Source organism: Tiliqua scincoides, chromosome 6, assembly GCF_035046505.1.
Source record: "Tiliqua scincoides isolate rTilSci1 chromosome 6, rTilSci1.hap2, whole genome shotgun sequence".
Taxonomy (NCBI): Eukaryota; Metazoa; Chordata; class Lepidosauria; order Squamata; family Scincidae; genus Tiliqua; species Tiliqua scincoides.
In genome coordinates, this window is record NC_089826.1 from 69,091,507 (window position 1) to 69,107,133 (window position 15,627).

The 15,627-nt window shown below is 44.7% G+C and overlaps 1 pseudogene; it reads right to left on the bottom strand.

Annotated features, from left to right (window-relative positions):
• Nucleotides 1-524: 524 nt before the first annotated feature.
• LOC136656230 (5S ribosomal RNA) lies at nt 525-644 on the bottom strand (annotated as a pseudogene).
• Between the last annotated feature and the right edge of the window lie 14,983 nt (nt 645-15,627).

The following is a 15,627-nucleotide window of genomic DNA, read 5'->3' on the forward strand; positions in this document are numbered from 1 at the left end:
ATTAACCATCATTAATGCCCCAGTGTTAACCATAAATCAACTCAGTTGCTTCAGGAACTAAATTTCCTTACTATTGGTACAAATATTGAATTGATGCAAATACTGACCCCATTCAACAGGGAGACTTTAAGGCTGTTGAAATTTCATTTCTTTAAAGGAAAGCTAGAAACAGTGGTTACCAAACTGCGTGCCATGAACTCACAGGGGCACTGCTGGGTATCCCCAGAGACGAATTCTTCCCAGTTCTCCCAGGTGCCGTTATCTTGGATCACACGAGAGAGATCTTGCATGATTCTCGTGAAATCTTGCAAGAACCACAAGAACAATCCAAGATGTTGGCACCCTTCCTGGCTCTCTGGGGTGCTTGGAATATGCAATTCTCGTGAGATCTCACTTGATTGAAGATGGTGGTGCCCAGGAGAGCCCGGAAGAAGAGGCCACCATGCAAGAAGGGTACTGTGACCCCAGTAAGTTTGGGAACTGCTGGTGGTTGGCAACCTTCAGTCTTGAAAGACAATGGTATAAGCCTACAGCACCCGGTATTCTCAGGCGGTCGCCCATCCAAGTACTAACCAGGCCTGACCCTGCTTAGCTTCCAAGATCAGACGAAGTCGGGCATGTGCAGGGTAACAGTTGCTGCTACCTTAAGAGATTCCTAAACCCCTCACTGTACTGCAATTCTGAGCATTCCCTGGGATGACAGAATTACCATTATGTAAGTTTACAGTATAAATATCCCCTGAATACCACTTCACACTATCATATGTGACTGTGTATGTGGATACATACCCATGGAGAATATGGTCTGGGCTGAACAAGTGGTAAACTAGCAGCCTTCTGTGATCGTGGGTGGCGTCAGGGATTGGCCCAGGACCCACAGTTAAATTCTTTCACCCCCCCCCATCCGAAAAAAAATCACATATTAACTTGATATTTACACCAAAGTGATGTGACTTTCATTGCTGGTCTCTGAGGCAAGGGCAGTGGAGGAAGACCCTGCTTGGAACCTCTCCCCCCAACAGGCCAATGCAGCAGGCCTGTTGGAGTGAAGTGGGAGGAAGGCCCACTTGCCAGATTGCTGCTGACAAGATTGGTCCTGCTGCCACACCACTCTTAAACAGAGGGAGACAGCAAGTGGGCTTCCCACCTGCTCTCTGCTGTCATCCCAGACAAGATAAGCAATGGGAGAGAACAAAGGTTAGGTGGTGAGTGGCAGTGATATAGCTAGTGCATTTGACACCCAGGGTGGTTGCAACCTCCGTCCTCTATATGACCATTTTTTAATACCTCCCGCCCCTATTTGACATCCTCCTCCAGTTGGAAGAGGCAGGATTGGACTGCTACTCTATCTGTATATTTTACTGGAAGAGTAGCTGCCCATGTCACTTGCCTGTTGGTCCAACAGGCAAGTGATGTGGGCAGCCCTGTATATTTAACTGTGTATGACTAGAATAGATTCTAGCAGCCAGCAAGAAGAGAGATGGGCTACCCTCATTAGCACCCCCTTATACATCCAGAGTGGAGCACCACCTCCATTGCTATAAGATGGTTGAGTTTCTGAAATACTCAAATGCAAAGATTCTCTGGTCTCCAATCCCCTTGACCGTGCAGTGTTTTATATACATAAACAAGCCACAAACCTATGTGCCATCACACACACACACACACACACACACACAAACACACACACACACACACACACACACGAAACATTCCCTTTTCAAGAGAAGCCAAGCAAGTTGCTGTAAGACAAGTGAAATTGCCAGGGTTCTGCACATCCCTAGGGTTGATGCTGAAATTTCCACACACGACGTGAAATTTGAAGTGAATTTCAGGGTTCCTCCTGAGGACAGACATCTGAGGATGTTCAAGGGAAGTCAAATGAGTTTCTAAAACAAGTGAAATTTCACAGGGGGCTCTCTACACATCCCTAGAAGTAAATTATATTGGCCTAAAATCCAGTGGGAGTAGAAAGCATGAACGCTCAGCACTTTCCTGATATAACCAGCATTGTTGGAATCAGTGCTATATTCTTAACTCTTTGTTCAAGTATAACTCGGGGAGGCCAATTTTTTTTCCAATACACTGAGTAGTATAAATCCCTCCTGAGTCACTCATGATTAAGAGCCAATAGAGAAACTCTCTCCTCATCAGAATAGGTGCTGTGGAGAAGTCTTTAGGGGTGTGCTGCAGTAATGAAAAGCTGGAATGTGTCCATTGCCATCTGTCACTTTTTTCCTGCTATCCCACTCCATTGGACGCCTAATTTTCTGTGAATAACTGCTTCTAAAAATACAATATCTGCATTAAATAAAAGAGGAAAAAACATTGGGAGGGCTGTAGTCAAAGTGAATATTGTGCCTTTTTGCCCCCCCCCCCCCACGCAAACTTAGCATTCCCACCAGAAAGCACACAGCACACAATGTTGACACATACCCTCCGGTGGCTCAGAACCGCAGAGAAAATCAGAGATAATCTTTCAGCTTGAAACATGTTTTGCTCTCCAACCCCCTGGAATGTTATTGTGAGTCATAATTAGACAGCTCCTTTTTTCAGTGCAATAAAAACTAAATTGCTGTTACAAAAACCTTTGGTTTGCAAAGTTTTCGGGCAACAGGAGGTAGAAGCACAACTAATCCAGAGGCAGAAAGGTAATAAGAAAGCAAACCGAGGCCCAGGGGTTTCACACTTCATGGGAGCTGCTTCACCATATGCACAGGACTGTGGTGAGTGTGTGAATATTATCCTCAAATAGGTGGCGCTAGTCATTATTATGGGGAAGGGAGATACTGTATTGTCCAAAGTCAGATACTGCCTAACTTTGGGCAGCCAGGGAAATTGCACAACCCTGGCATGATTGCTGGCTATGATGATCCAAAAGTAATTGATGGGGATGTGATGACATCATGACCAATTACGTCCACATTGTAAGCCAAGTCATTCACCAGGCTCAGGGGGCAAGCAGCTGAGGTAGCAGTGGGTGCAGCAGGGATTTTCAATCTCCCTGCCACACTGTTCCAGCTTCTCTTCCAAAGGAGAACTGGAAATGCACGGCAGGGAGATTAAAAAGCTGCTGGAGTGGGAGGAAGCTGGGAGGCTGCAGCCAAGCTTTTGTGGGCTGCCAAAATTGGCCAGTGGGGTGCGTGTTGGACCACCATGTTATAGCTCCAGCCACTCTCCCTGTCTGACTAATGGGTTCCCTATTGGGGTTTATATTCTGCTAAGAGCATACTGTGATTGGTTGCAAAGTTAGTCTGAATCCTATATTCCATTATGGCAATACAAGTAGAACAAGAGGTGTGGAAGGGCAGTGTGTTTTGGCTCTCAAAACAACAAGATATGTAAGAACATAAGAACAGCCCTGCTGGATCAGGCCATAGGCCCATCTAGTCCAGCTTCCTGTATCTCACAGAGGCCCACCAAATGCCCCAGGGAGCATACCAGTTAACAGGAGACCTGCATCCTAGTGCCCTCCCTCGCATCTGGCATTCTGACATAGCCCATTTCTAAAATCAGGAGGTTGCACATACACACCATGGCTTGTAACCCGTAATGGATTTCTCCTCCAGAATTTGGTCCAATCCCCTTTTAAAGGCATCCAGGCCAGATGCCATCACCACATCCTTTGGCAAGGAGTTCCACCTGCATCCTATTGGTAATCCTTTGTATCTTATTTGTATTCTCAATAAGCTGATACCAAATATAAGAGTTTGGAGGGGGGCATGGGCTGTTTTGTGATGAGGTTTCAGAACTCTCCACAAAATCGCAGAAAATTAAGGAATTCTTGAAGATTTCAAGCAAGATTTCAATTCCCTTAGAAATTTCCTGTGTATGTTGTGTTGTTTGACACACAAGCTGAGATGGGTAGATACTCTGAGGATTTTTTTAGTCTTATCAGAACTCTTTTAGTTTCCCTTGAAACTCCTCCGTGTTTTGCCTCAGGAACTTGCAAACACTAGAAATTTCAGATTGGCAGCTCTGGTTAAGCCACCTTTCCCTGTCGTGAACATTTGTCCCTTCTTTACGTCAGAAGACTAGGAATTTGTCTGCCTTCAGCTGAATGAGCAAACATATCTTTCAGCATTTTGTGGCAAAGAAAATCCTTTGGAAGAAAACAACCCCAAAAAAGAAAAATAACCTTTTCTCTGCAGCAGTTAATTCAGTTCATTGCCAGGCATCTGCCAGAACTGATTCAGAATAACAATGCTCCCCTCTGAAAGGAACCCGAGGTTGATTTATTTATTTGGATGTAGAGTACACGTCAATTGTAGGTCTCTTGGCACTTTGGCGTTTCAGTCTTTTCAATGTGCCTGTGAAAATGCAATTAAACCACATCTTTCCTTTTCAAGCATTTCAAGTCCATCATAAAGGAAAAATGGTTCTTCTCTGTGACTTTATTGGATGGTCCTCTCAAGGCATTGCCAACAGAGACAATGATGGAGGGGAATGCTCTCCCGGGTGAGCTCAGGATTGCACCATTTACAAGCCAAGGTGCAGAACTGAGACCACATATTCCGTTCAGTACTGGAACAAGATACAGGAGTGAGCAAAGGATGTTGCATTCTTCAGTTGATTTTTGCTTTCTCCCAAGCCTTGTCTCGAGTTGTCTTGCTGGTATTTTTAAATAGAATTGTTATAGGTAGGGTGGTCTGAATTTCACCTGGAGATCTGCTTTGTAGATGGGTAACCCAATCCTACCTTGTGCAGGCAGAGCCAGGCTACATAGGTTAGGAGGCAGCGCAAGGTCGGGGTAATGGGATTTTTCCCCCTTACCCCCTGTAATGCCCTCAGCCACCCCGTTGGGCTTCTCGAATCCCCACCAACTACTGCATTTAGGTGGCACAAATCTGGGAAGCCCCATGTAAAGGCAGGGCAACCAGGAAGGGGGTTAGGATATGATGGAGGAGGTGTCCATCAATCTTGCTCCCCTCTGGGCCTGATGCACCCCTTGTTGCACCCTCCTCCCATCCAGAAACACCATCTCCCAGCCACCCTCCTGGTGCAACCTTCTGTGCTGGCTGGCACTGCTCCTGGTTGCGGTGCCGCCAGCCGGTGCAGGCCATTGGGCTGGCACTGCTGGCTCACAAGTAGGCGCAAATGTGCTTTACAGCATGTTTCCGACACTCCGAGCCGGCACAGGGATGACTGCGCCAACTCAACTACCAGTTAGGATTGCTCTGTAAATTTCTCAAGACAGTGGGAGTCAAGGATGCTGTTTCCCCTGTTCTTGTTGGGCTCATGCCTTCCTCCTCCAACTCCTCTGTGACACACCCAGGCTTCTGCTCATAGGGGGCCAGAGGACACAGGTAGGTAGGGGGGGCAGAGGACACAACAGAGGTGTAATATGTAAGGGAAGCTGTAGCAACCTTGTCTTCCACTGCATCAAAGACCTTAAAGATACCATGCAAGCAGAATTCCAGGTTGCAACTTGGCAACTCTGCTTGTAAGGATGTTTGAGCTAGTATTATTTTTCTGAAACGGTTGCTAGAATCTGTGCTGATTGCCAAGTTCAGAAAAGGGGGAAAAAATTCATGACTTACCCTCTTGCTGCCATGCAAGTATTAGGAGTTGGGCAGAGTAACATTAGTTATTATTTCCCCAGTGCTTTTGTTTTTAATCACTTCTGCAAAAAGAAGAGAAAAGAATAGAGAGAACAAAAGGCTCCTTGTCATCTGATTAGCTCCTCTTTCACCTTTCCTTTCACACTAAGTCCTTGTTCAGGAATTAGGTCAGAGTGTGCAAATAATCATTTTTGTACAGAACAGTTTTCTAGTATGGAGAAGTTTGGGTTCCGAAGTTCAGCATTTTTATGGTAATTAAGAAATGGCATGCAGGCAAAGATCTGCAGAGGAGGTGAATTCTTCTGGCTACCTGCCTAACTGCACTAGTGGTTTCTGATGGAGTTAGGGAGCCCCATAGAGAGAGACTGTGTATCAGTTGAAAGTGTGCTGATGTTTGTTGGTTTTATTTTTAATGTACAGAAATTTTTTACTCTTAATATAACTTTATGATTTTTGTTTGTTTGTTTTGAACAGAATAATATCAGAAGATCCTGAAGAAGAACTTATTACGCAGGGATCCAGACTGAAGTCTCTTCCCCCTTTGACTCAACTCGTACACAAGACATAATAGGCAGCCATCGAGACCCATCCTGAGCCCTTTACTGACTCGTAACTCAAGTCACAATGTCACACAATAGGAGAGTGAGCGTTGGAGTGCAAGAGAAATGAGCCAGATGTCCCATTTTCAGTCGCTCTAGGAATTGCCTCCCCACCACTTTCTTCCCCTTCCTGGGCTTCTGAGAGTCACCTTTTCCTATGGCTGACCAACTCCCTTCCCCCTCCCTCATCCGGGGGAAAAAAATCAGGCGACTCATCCTTCATCCAATGGACTGTCCATTCCTTCAGAGATGGACAAGAGAGGCCACTCCCTCCTTCCTCCCTGTGAGGACCTGCATTCCTCCTCCACCTGCCTTTTGTAAGATTCAGCTATCCGAAACAAAAACCTTAACCCTTCCTCCTCCCCTCACACTCCCCTCAGTCCTGCATCTGGCTAGAACTAAACTACCTTACTGCTCACACCAATCAATGCTGGCTTCTGGATCGCCACACAAAGGTTTTCACGCAATGTGGAGGCCACAAAAAAGTAAGACCCAGACAGACTCAAGTCTCCACATGTGGGGACTCATTTCCTAGTCTGTGACATGAAACTCCGGTAAAATCCCAAGTCATAGAGACACGTGACCCCAATCATGCATGAGTCACGCAAGCACGTGTTTTAGCGACTTGGACTCTAGTTAATTGAGTTCCCATTCCTTCCAATCTCAGAATCTATTAGGGTTATACTGAATTTAAATTGCAAGCTCCTGAGAGGAGACGGTCTCTTTCTTTCCCTGTCTGACCCAAAGAAGGCCCCATTACGAACATTAATGTGCTGTAATGAACATGAAAAGTCAGTTATGCTGATATTCAGGTCGTGGCTCTCTGACTTGATTTTGTTTTCCAGTTATGCAACATCCAGCATTTTTCTCTCTACTTCTCAGCATTTTTCTTTTTGGACATATCACATTTGTTTAAAGGCTTTAAATATTTTACCGCTTATACAACAGCTTTCCCGCATATACAAGATTCTCCTAGTCTTATGCAATTATTTTGTACAGGGACATAAATCATTCAATAAACAAGCTGGCACTCTTATCAACATCTCTTTCGAAATTAAAAGAGTTTGATTCAGTCTCTGCTCTTGGCACTAAAACCTGGTTCTCAACTTGACGGGAAAATGTCTTTCACAAACTTTTTGATGCTTGTCCAACAAAGCACCAGTGCATAAGAACATAAGAATAGCCCCACTGGATCAGGCCATAGGCCTATCTAATCCAGCTTCCTGTATCTCACAGTGGCCCACCAAATGCCCCAGGGAGCACACCAGATAACAAGAGACCTGCATCCTGGTGCCCTCCCTTAGGTGCACATAAGGGGAAGGGCTGCGGCCAGTGTTCCCACGCAGCTGCACAGCCACACAAGCGCACAGTTTGAAATTGAGCTCCAAATGCTTGGCATTCCCAGAAGTTTGGCAATGACATATGACATCATAGCTGAGCTTCTTGAGATGCGGCCACGCTACTATGCACAGGGAAGGCATCCGTGCAGCAGTACAAACTCCTTAGAGCAGCCATTTTCAACCTTTTTCATTTCGAAGCACACTGACAAGGTGCTAAAATTGTCAAGGCACACCATCAGTTTGAGACAAGGCACATCATACTGGTGGTGGTGATGGAGGCTCACATCCTGCAGTAGCCCTCCTAATAAATGACCCTCCCCAACTCCCACAGCACACCCATGGAGAATTTGCAGCACACCAATGTGCCGCAGTGTACTGGATTTTGAAAATTGCTGCCTTAGAGGGAATACTGGCTGTGGCTCAGTTGAAGAGCACCTATTTTGCATGCAGAAGGTCCCAGATTCAATTCCTGGAAAGTTCAGGTGGGAAAGACTCTCTTTGAGACCCTGGAGAGCTTCTGCCAATCAGACTAGAGACAATAATACTACATTAGATGAATGGTCTCATTAGAATAAGGCAGCTTCTTATATAGTTATGGTGCCAACATGTGTGTTTGCATGTCCTGGAGCATGGGAATAAACTTCTGGCTTACACACCTATTCCTACTATGCAAACCATGCTTCATTGCCATGGCTTCTTTCTCTGGCTTCTTTTGCCAGAGAAAAAGGGTGAATGGCTCGTGCAAGTGGCATGTCGATGTCTGTAGTCTACAATTGACCCTGCAAGTTGTCTACAACATGGGAGAGCCCATTAATCCAGGGTGTTCTCCTGTGTTCCACTCAGTGTAAAACCCACATGCTGGAGCCATGAATAAACTATTGATAGCCAAAAAATGCAGATTCTTTCTTTGTTTTTATTGGTCTGCTATGATTGAGAAAGCTTCCTTGTTTATCAGTACATATTATTTTGTCCATCATTACCACTGCAGCCACAAGGCCAGTCATATGCATTCAACAGGCTTTGTCCCTTTGCTAAAACATCAATGAAGAGCATCCATGCTATATTTTAATTGAATTAGTCCAGATTTGAACAAATAGTGATGCTTTGGCTGCTGTTTGGTGATAACTTGACAACAGTATTCTAATTTAGGGATGGGCAGAACTGTTCTTTTCCTGAGATGTGTCATTTTTCTTACAGAAACATGCTTGGCTTCCCTTGAAAATGATCAGATGTTTCCTCTTGATGAAATGTCCTTTGAATGTTCAATACTGCATTTAAGTCTGAAGCCTTTGCTCCTGCATGAAATCCAAGGCTATTTAGGCCATTGTAAGAGGGGAGAAGCAGGTTAAATGTTCTTAGGTAGAAAGGAGTCCGACAGAGACCACTATTAAGAGTACAATCCATAGGTGAGTTCAACAGCATAAGCTCCATCAGGTCTATTCAGCATAAGGGTCTATCATGGTCTTGCACAGTTCCCATTCATTTTAATGAGTCAGGCATATGTTCCTTTTATGTGGACTTGAAAAAGAGAAAGTTATGACTGACAGTGACTGAGGAGAGCCAATCATCATCATCATCATCATCATCATCATCAACATCATCATCATCATCATCATACAATAGACTGTTAATCAAAGGACAGCAGCTGTACAGAATATTTACATAAGAACATAAGAACAGCCCCACCGGATCAGGCCATAGGCCCATCTAGTCCAGTTTCCTGTATCTCACAGCGGCCCACCAAATGCCCCAGGGAGCAGGGAAAACAACTTAGAGCAAAGTTGTATAACTTTGACACTTTGGGGGGGGGGTGGTATGTGGGCAGAAACTATCCACACAGCTGAGAAAAACTATCCCAAGCTGAAAAAAAGAATGAGAGTGGAAATAGAGAGCAATTTTTCCTCTAGCCAAAGGGAAAATAAATTCAAAGCTTTTACAAATAATTCCAAAGATTTTTGCCCATTCCCCCTCCCATGCACACACTTTGGGCTGCCAGGTCACAATGCTGAAGTGGCAGTCAAAATCGTAAGTTACAGATGGCAGTTTACAGTTTAATTATTTGTAATTAATCTGCGGAACTCCTTGCCACAGGATGTGGGGATGACACCTGGCCTAGGTGATTGGCCAAATATATGGAGGAAAAGTCCATCACAGATTACAAGCCAGGATGGTATACCTTCTGGACTTAGAAGTAGGCCAGATGCGAGGTAGTGGCGAGAGAATGCAGATATCTTATTGTCTTGTGTGCTTCCAGAGGCATCTGGTGGTGCCACTGTGAGATGCAGGAACCTGGATTAGATGGGCCTTTGGCCTGATCCAGTAGTGCTCTTATGTTCTTAATTCCCTTGTTGGGGTTTAGGAAGATTTAGCAAGCTTACAACCTCTTGCCTCTAGTCTCCAGCCCTGCCTTATTTGCCCGCTTGATCCTGACAGCAGTACATGGTCCCAGTCCTTTCCAGTTTAGACTCATTTTCCCTTGGTTCCTTCTTTAACTCCATTTCTTCACCACTTGCAGTTTCTTCAGATTTGTGCCTTTCATGCCACTGCCTCCTTTGTCCCATTTCCTTTAGTCTCCCTGTTTCTCTGCCAGTCTTCCTAAGACTACTCTTCCCCCTACAGCATCCAGCACCTCCTCAAGCACTGTGACATTTCTTCAGACTCTCCTGTCTGATTAGCCCCTTCTTGCTCAAATTCCCAGTCTTCTCACACCTCACTTGTGCTCCCATCAGGTTCCCCTTTCTCAATTCATTGCTTACCCTGCACACGTCCTTTAGAGCTTCCGATCCTTGAGCGTTTTTGCTTCCTGGAACCTGTTCCCAGTAATCAGCCAGCCCCTCTATAGATAAAATTCTAAACAGACAACTTTTCTCCTCCCACAGAAGGAAGCCCACAAACATTTCAGTTCCTTAAGCAACTGAAGATTCTATGCCACCAGACCAATGTTAAACAATCATTATCAGATGTTTCACCACAACCAATACTATTTGGATACCTGCCAAATATACGTATTTATGCTATGCTACTACCCTGTATGTAGAGAACAAAGTATTCATTTAGTTCCATCTTCTTCAAATCGGAAAATAATGTACTTCCTAATTGTATCCTGGACTTTTCTTCTGACTAGAGAGATTGACGTAAAGGCCGAAACAGAGAAATGCCCAGTTCATGTGGAGACCCGTGGGACATTCATGCATCTCTTGACTGTGTGCAATTTCAACCATTTCATTTGACCTGTAGGCAAGGGAAGCAATGGGTGCTCAGTGAGTTCCGAATGCTGGAGTACTTCTAAACCTGAGTAATATGGAGCGGACGTTATCAATACTTGGTTGGTTATCAATACTATTGGGTACCTCCTGTAAACTACTCTGTGACATGGAAGATCTATGATCAGTTTGTCCCTCATTTTAAAAAAACCTAATTAACAGCCCAATCCCATCTGGGGCCTTGTCTGCCAGAACTCATGCTCTGGCAGCACAAGGCCCTTTGTAGCAATGCAAAAACCAAGACACCATCACCTGTTTTGGGGCTGTTGGCACCCCAAATAACCAGAGGTGCAGTGTGCATGGCAGAGGCTCCCAGTGTTGGTAAGTTGGCAACAGAAAAGTGGAGGTTTGGGGATGTTCCAGGGTGGGGAGGGCAGGGGCTGGGAGCACGCTGGAAAGGGTGGATCTTGCTGGGAAAAGTGGAGGCCAGGTCTTAACCCCCATTGTGTAGTCTGCCCTGATCCCTTCCTCTCCTTGGATGCATGCCAGCAAAATAGCCGGTGTGGGATCGAGGACACCCATCAGCAGCCTGAAATCCTACCTAGAGGTAAGTAAATACATTTTACTTTGGATCTTTTGGCTCCTTCCCCCAACAAAGCTTGAAGTGTATGCTCCATTGGCAAGCTACATGCTGTAGCATGATGGGGAATAAGATTGGCAGTAATAGTACTGTGTGGTTACCTTGAAGATCAGCAAAAAGGCACGGGGGGGTGGTTAACTATGTCCACCTGTACCATTTACCTAATTTAAATTGCTGCCACCAACACTGCTACGAGAGAACCTGTATATTTCCTCCCAAAGAGTTAACAACAGTTCCTGGGGGGAGGATTTAATTCAGGGAAATTACAAGTGAATCTCCCTCCCACATCATATCTCTGATCTTCCAATCAGTCACATGGGGTTGCTAGTAAAACAAAAAACAAACAAACAAACAAAACTGGAGCTCCTAAACATGGATCTCTCTAATTACATTTTGTCTGACTCTAAACTTTCCAAGGAAGAACAGGATGAAAGCAAAGAAAAACAACAACAAACTTTTGGAGTAGGGTGAACTATAAACATAAAATAAACCCTTGAAATAAATGAAGTATTTATCTAGCAGAACAACATTTTGCTCTGGTATAATCTCACTTTCCATTTTATGAATGGTTTCCTTATTTTGTTTTGTGATCAATGGACAGCTTATTGAAGATAGCCTTGGAGTCACCTTCCCAATTTCAGTGAATCTGCTATAAAACTTCTCTGGAAATGGAGTTTTTTTCCCCTCAGAGAAGAGAATGTTGGTTGGATGGCAGGTACACATTGGCTTAGCACCAGCAATTTTATTACAGAAAAATAAACTACTCACTCTCGGAAAAACATTTTCTATGTCCAAAGCAGGGGTGTCAATCTTGTTTCATATACAGGTGGGTCCTCTTTATCCATAGATTCGGAACCTGCAGATTTGACCCACTGCAGGTTCTGAACCTGCAGGTGGAGGACCCACTGAGCACCTCCTGGGCCTTCTGGTTTTGGCAAAAACCAGAAGTACCTGACAGAAGGCTCCAGCAGGCATTCTGAGGCATGGAGAGGTCACTCACAACCTCCCCATGCCTCAAAATAAAGGTTGGACTATAGATTTCATTATCCATGTTTTTCATCATCCACAGGGGGGTCTGGGAATGGAACCCCAGAGGATGCTGTGGACCGACCTGAGGGCTGGAGGTGACATTATTAAGCAGGAAGTGAACATTAAGCAGATGATGGCCAGAAAAAAGCACTTTGGTCTCACATCGAACCTCATTGGCTGCATCTCTCCTTCCTGGCAGAAGTGGTGTTGATGAAATTGCAGATCTGGGAAAGCCCAATTATCATGGGAGGTATCTCCCCTGGGGGCTGGGGATAAGAATAGGCCCTCAGTTTGGCTGTACTTGTCATAAGAGGCGACTAAACAGCCAACGGGTAGATGGGACTCCTTAGCCTGGGAAGGCAGCTCATCTGAGAGAAGCAAAACTCTGATCCCAAACCTCCACTGCCTTGTGGCTACATCCAGTTATGGAAAAGGCTTCAGGAGTCAACCTCGAGGCAAAATCTGGAGCCAGAGTCCCTGAGGCAGTTCATGGCTGAACACAGTCATGTTCTGGCAATTCCTGCGACGCCGCTGGAACCAACCGTATTGGCCTCTGCCTTTCCATTGGACCATTTCAGCGACGTGGAGAGGGGGGATTTGCTGCATGGGAAACAGTCTATCCTCCATATCTACTTTACCCAGGCTTCGCACACTGGAGATGACACTCTGTTCCAGAACCACCATTCAGAGCGCAATACCATAGTCTTCCAAGACTGAAGGATGCCAACAACATGGGAGGTAGCTAAAGGGCTTCTGGGGGCCAGATAAAGAGCATCTGGCCCACAGGCCTTGTGTTTGACACCTCTGTTCTAAAGCATGACAGGAAGTCTGCAATATTCAGCCAATTAAATGTACTATTGAGACAGAATTAAATTTACTTATTAGCTAATGAAATTGTGTTGGTGAAGCAGAGTTTAAAGATCAAATAGCAAAACAAAAACTCATACATTTGTAAAAAGACCTTCACCTTTAAGTTGCAACTACCTTATTACAAAAAAAAATTGAGAATTAGTATGAGTCAAGGCTCTTCAACATGTTTTCAAATAAAATGAATGGCAATGTGTTATTCACTAATTGAGGAGTTATCTGTGTTTTAATGCTCTATTACATTCAACCTCTTGGAGTAAATGCTTTTCCTGTTTGGTAATTGGTAGATGATATATCTACATTAACCATAGATTCAAAATACAGTTTTTTCTTAAGAAATTTATTCAGCAGAATGATCTTATAGTGGTTATGTGGAATAAACTGCAGTTTGAATGCCACATATACAACCTACAGACCCCAATCCAAGGTTGTTCATGTAAGTCATTCATGCAGTGGCATGTGGGAACAGTGGCATATCTAAGGTGTGGTAAGTGGGGGCATCTGCACTGGGCACCACAGGAAGGAGGGGTGCCAAGCGCAGATTTATGCGCATTCAACTGATGGTGCATTGCCGCACCACCACCACCGGTGCATTTTTGCACCAGTTTCAAGGGACCTCCAAAAAGAGGTTTATGCCTACAGAAAAAATTCAAGGTGTAGGTCCCTATACCTGAAATAGAGGCATTGCAATGCTGAATACATTCAGTTGGTGGGACGGACAGGGCTGGCTTCCCACCGCATGGTCTGCCCTTTGGACAGGAGCACAATTTCGATGTTTGCCATGGGTGCCATTTTCCCTAGATTCACCACTGTGTGGGAATGAGAGCTTGAACAAGCTCCTCCAATACGTATATAACATGCAGTGAAGACTAAAACCTAAATGCATAAAATCCAGTTCTCATTACAGGTAATACACATGGTGGGAGAAGGGCCCACAAGCCCAATAGTGAGCAGCCTATATGCCTGGTCAGGTATGGTCCAGCACCAGAGAGATCCTCACATATGGTGGGTTCATAATACAATAGTCACTGATCATTTTTATTATGAGTTGGGAACATTTACCCTTAAAATCTTCCTCCATTCATAACCAGTGAAGAGATGTGTTTTGAGCCAATGTCCCACTTTTGCACCTGCCCAATAAACATTATTACCATGCACTCCCCAAATAAATACAGCCAACAACAAGTACGGAATTAAAATGGGCCACTTTATTGAATTACAACAAGATAGCAACAAGGCAACAATAGGGTAAACAATACCTATCCCAAGTGCGGGGTTCTAAGTGGGGGAAACGGCCCTAGCCATCTATGTCCCCCAGTCTCATAGGGCGTCCACCCGACTCCAGGCGTAGCTCAATTATTAAGCCCGCCTTCCACCGTCGCCCAAAGAGGGTAAGTCAGCCAAACTGCTATGCCTTCAGGTCACCCCTGCAAGGCCCCCAAGTTCAGACAAGGGGCTAGCCAGCCTGCCTCCCCGAGCCGGTCAAGCATCTTGGGAGCAGTTCTGGTTCACGCCTGTCCTTGCTGACTTAGATTGGACACCGAGAAGGTCTTCTGCCTACCCACCCCGCACTCAGACAGAAAGGCCAGCAGCTGCTGTTGGCAGGTGCTGAGGACTTATTTTAACCCCTTACTCTGTAAGAAATTGTCCGTCCTTCCTAATAACTGCATTTTAGTCCTGTTATAGAGTCCCTATTGTTATTGCATAGGGCTTCCCAATTCCAATCTCCTGCATCCTTCCTCTCAGCAATGAAAGCTTCTTCTCCCTCCAACAACCCGGAAGTGACATGATGATGTCATCACATCATGGATAATTTCTGGGTTGTTGAACTCCTGGCTGGATGGCACACACACACACCCCCACCAGTGATTCCATTGGCTGGGCTAGATGGGTCTTTGGCCTGACCCAGCAGGGCTTTTCTTATGTTCACATGGGTAATTAAAAGCAATTGATGTTACTAAATGTTGCATTTACTGTTTCTAGTAAAGACTTTAACAATCAATAGAATTAAGTAGGATAGTTTGTACAGTTTTGTTATCCAAATTAGGCTTTTGTATTTCACACACACACAATTACTCATTTTCTGTGGTCACCTCCAAAATTGTCTGTGTTCCCTGTTGCCAAGGAAACTGATCTTTGCAAAGATGTAATGCCACTTTGATATTATTGTAAACCACTAAAGTGGAAATCTTTTAACATTTGTCAACCTCTTAAGAGTAAGCCGTTTTCTTCAAACAAAAATTAAATGAACACAAAATTATTCTGAGCATGTACAAATGCAGCATTCTAGAAACAAGTCTACTTCCTGGCATGAACATGTTTTGTTCTCTGAATGATTCATGCCCTAAATAAATTGATCATCCCTTATACATAACAGGATTCCCTTTC